Below are 4597 nucleotides of genomic sequence, written 5' to 3' on the forward strand. Positions count from 1 at the left end.
ATCACATTTTGAGCTAAAAAACTCCTCTTTAACGAAGCATTCCCGGTTGTACGTTTCACCTAGCGCTATGATAATTTAGAGGCATACATAAGAGCCCACGATGTACAAAAAAGTCTCTTGGAACCATGTGCTAAACCAAACAGGAAGTCCGCCATTTTGATTTATGATGGGATTTGTAGCCTTTTTTTGTGGCCTTTTTTAGGGGTCATATTTTAACTCCTCCTACAAAATTCATCCGACCGTGTTCAAACTTGGTGTGTTTCATCTTAAGATGTTTAAGATGCAAATTTATCGAAAGTTTTTTATTTTGTCGCACGCTGCTGCTATAGCGATGCATTGGTTGCCAAGTAAAGTGCTGCTTTGTTTTTTTTTATCTATACATGTGTGAAAACTCGTGAAACTTTGCACACACATCAGACTTGTCATTAACATGAATTTTTTGAGATTTCTTGTGCAATTTGCAATAAATCGCACCCTCTATACATTTTTTTATGGAGCATTTCCGATTGGATGATTCAAGCGCAAAATAACTAAAGATGACTTGACTTGACCTAGATTTGTGAAAACTCAGAGGCATACCTATTATATTATTATTATTTTTTGTACCTTACAAGATTATCTCTTGTGCCACATTAAACCCCTTTGCAGGCCTGAGCCAAACCACGGTCCATACATTTGATACCACTGCTTTATTTCAATGGTCAAGTACTTCATAACCACACCTACTTATGCTTGTCCTTGCATATATAGTAGACAACAAAGAGCTCTTTCAACAAAAGACATTTCCATCTACAAAGTCATACAAGGTAAGCACTCTATAAATTCTGCAATCACTACACTTCTATTCCTAAATTATCACTTCAAATACCAACAATGGTTAATACAGCTACAAATTTCTTGTATGTTTATGAAGTATGATACTGTATTTATTTCTACTCCTTTGCTTTTCTACAGAACATGAACAAATCAACAAGCAAATTCTCTTTTGATAAAGACCCTCTAATCATCTCCATACGCAAAGATTGCCAACTTTTTTCCGTAAGTATACAATACATAAACTAAACAGGACAACTTTCTCAATCATATACAGTATGCCATACATATATGTATTAAGTTCTCATTTATTAACAGGTTTGTTAAAGGCACCTTTAGTGTGTTTTTCTGTTTGTAATGTTTCTCCACGAGCACGTCTAGCCATTGATATCATGTAGAACACATATGCTAACCTTTTAGAGACAATTGAAGCTTACTTGCACAGTAGCCACTATCTTAACCACTTAATTCACATGTCTACTTGACAACTTATTACATGTAGTGAAATGGTACTTTGTGCGTCTTATGCTTTTTTCTGAACACTGCTTTTCAACTCTTTCCTTAAAACCAATACATGCGGCATTGTTATACTGTATAAATATATATGTCCGTGTGTATATATAACCATTTATGTACCTGTCGTATCCTTACTTTTATTCATCATTTCATCACACAATCCTAAAACATTGCTTTTTGACCCAGAGGATTCAACTATACCATTTTTGCGTGTCTTATTACTTACTAGCTATATTATTTATTAACGGGCAAAAACTATGAATATAAGATCACCGTCAAATATTACGTCTGTAATATCCATATACAGTGCATTACATAATATGCATTTGTATTAAGACACTACCATGCTAAAAATATGCACACGACTGTTCTGTAAACTACACCTAAGACAACCAAACTTCACAGATCTAACATGATTCTTCATTCTTTTTTGTTCTACAGATGTATCAAATGCTGCCACACAGACAGAAGAAGCCACTGAGGACATGCACGAAGACGATGATCACAATATAACAGGACAGGTTAACCCCCCTGAAGTTTTAGCCCGCAGGTCAAAGCGTCCTAGGACTAATTCATCCATGGAGGTTACATTATCCTAAGACAGACTATGTGCTAACCCAAACTCTTTGACCCCAAGGGATTCATCTGTCCCAGAAAACTTTTACACTAAAGAGTTTATCTGTCCTAGGGCGCTGTTAACCCCAGGTTAAAGTGTTATTTAATCTGTCCTGTTACAACAGCTATACATAAACAGCTGCATTCCTCTCCTGTTCCATCTCTCGCACTTCTTTCATCTCTTTTTCTCCTCTACTTATACCTATGCTTGCTCATGTGCTTTTTTCCCCTTTAGATGATGTCATTGGTTAGCCTGCTTCAAAGCTACATTTTTTCTTGAATAACTGTCACACATTTACTGTTTGCTGGACCCTACAAAACTGTCACAATACTTCACTATGTCATGAATACATATGTGTTGCACAGCGACACCACATTAAGAGTCATCAAAAAGCTTTTTATTTGATCACACACCATCTCTGTGCCATGCAATGTTTTCAAATAAACAGATGCTGGTTTTGAATATCAAACGAGCAACTTTTCATGAAACTTTGCACACACATCAGAAAGTCCACACTTTTGAATTTATTTTGGGAATTGTGCATCCTTTTTGGCCTTTTACTGCACCTTTTTACACACAAGGCACGGCAAATGCATTTCTATTTTCCATGGTCCTTGTCTATTTAACAGTACCCCAACGTGCAAGTCCCCCGACTTGCATATACCCCAACGTGGCCCGGGTTGCGAGGGCCCTTTATAGCTGCTCGCAGCTCTAGTTATTCTTCTTCTTCTTCTTTGTTATTATTCTTTTCCGCAAACAACCACATTTTTGAGGCACTAAACATGAACGAAAACTCACCAAACTTTACACGCAGATCGGGTCTGGCGAAAAATTTGATATTTTAAAGTCGCCATACATGATAACAGAAAAATGGCTCTGTAGCGCCACCTACATAGGTTTAACGGATCCCTGTCCCGCTACGATTGTCCTATGGCTACGAAAATTGTGTGGCACCTGTAGCACATCCAGATGAACAAAAACCTCTTTGATATGTGTACCCTAAAATAGACAGGAAGTGAGGTATGAGTATTTGAATGTCCAATTTTGGCCCATTTTTGCACATTTACAGGGGTCATACTTTTGCCCGCTTCTCCTACACGGTTAACCCGATTGACTTCAAACTTGGGCTGTACCATCTCAACACCTGGGACAACATCATGGTAAAAAATCTAAAGTTTTTGACATACTATATGACGGTGGCGGGGCATCAAATTTACAGTTTCAAAATTCTTACTTAACGAAGCATTGCCGGTGGTACGTTTAATCTAGAGCTACGAAAATTGGTACACATATGTAACAGACTATGATCTACAAAAAAGCCTGTTGGTGCCATATGCTAAACCTAACAGGAAGTCCGCCAGAGGCGAGGCATCAAATTTTGTGTTTCAAAATTCTAACTTAATGAAGCATTCCCGGCTGTACATTTCACCTAGAGTTACCAATATTTGAAGACATATGTAACAGCCCTCAAGGTACAAAAAACTCTTTTTGAACCATATGCTAAACCGAACAGGAAGTCCGCCATTTTGATTTACTTTGGAACGTGTTGCCATTTTTTGGGCCATTTCATAGGGGTCTTATTTTAACGAACTCCTCCTACAGAGTTTATCCGATCATCTCCAAACTTGGTGTGATTCATCTTAAGATGTTGAAGATGAAAAGTTATTGAAAGCTTTTTATTTTGTCGCACGCTGTTGCCGTGGCATGCACAGTTTGCAAAGGAAAAAATTACTTCTTAATGAAGCATTCCCAGTTGTACGAAGCAGCTAGAGCTACGAAAATTTGGAGACAAATGTAACAGCCCACGATGTACAAAAAAGTCTCTTGGTGCCATGTGCTAAACCCAACAGGAAGTCCCGTAGGGGCCGGGCATCACATTTTGAGCTAAAAAACTCCTCTTTAACGAAGCATTCCCGGTTGTACGTTTCACCTAGCGCTATGATAATTTAGAGGCATACATAAGAGCCCACGATGTACAAAAAAGTCTCTTGGAACCATGTGCTAAACCAAACAGGAAGTCCGCCATTTTGATTTATGATGGGATTTGTAGACTTTTTTTGTGGCCTTTTTTAGGGGTCATATTTTAACTCCTCCTACAAAATTCATCCGACCGTGTTCAAACTTGGTGTGTTTCATCTTAAGATGTTTAAGATGCAAATTTATCGAAAGTTTTTTATTTTGTCGCACGCTGCTGCTATAGCGATGCATTGGTTGCCAAGTAAAGTGCTGCTTTGTTTTTTTTTATCTATACATGTGTGAAAACTCGTGAAACTTTGCACACACATCAGACTTGTCATTAACATGAATTTTTAGAGATTTCTTGTGCAATTTGCAATAAATCGCACCCTCTATACATTTTTTATGGAGCATTTCCGATTGGATGATTCAAGCGCAAAATAACTAAAGATGACTTGACTTGACCTAGATTTGTGAAAACTCAGAGGCATACCTATTATATTATTATTACTTTTTGTACCTTACAAGATTATCTCTTGTGCCACATTAAACCCCTTTGCAGGCCTGAGCCAAACCACGGTCCATACATTTGATACCACTGCTTTATTTCAATGGTCAAGTACTTCATAACCACACCTACTTATGCTTGTCCTTGCATATATAGTAGACAACAAAGAGCTCTTTCAACAAAAGACA

The 4597-nt window shown here is 37.7% G+C and overlaps 1 long non-coding RNA gene across 1 annotated transcript; it reads left to right on the forward strand.

Annotated features, from left to right (window-relative positions):
• The first annotated feature begins 782 nt into the window (after positions 1-782).
• LOC144030899 (uncharacterized) lies at positions 783-2353 on the forward strand. Its single transcript, XR_013287386.1, has 3 exons — positions 783-806; positions 955-1038; positions 1771-2353. It is a non-coding gene; the product is annotated as an uncharacterized LOC144030899 (long non-coding RNA).
• The last annotated feature ends 2244 nt before the right edge of the window (positions 2354-4597 follow it).

This window comes from Festucalex cinctus, chromosome 11 (assembly GCF_051991245.1).
Source record: "Festucalex cinctus isolate MCC-2025b chromosome 11, RoL_Fcin_1.0, whole genome shotgun sequence".
Lineage (NCBI taxonomy): Eukaryota > Metazoa > Chordata > Actinopteri > Syngnathiformes > Syngnathidae > Festucalex > Festucalex cinctus.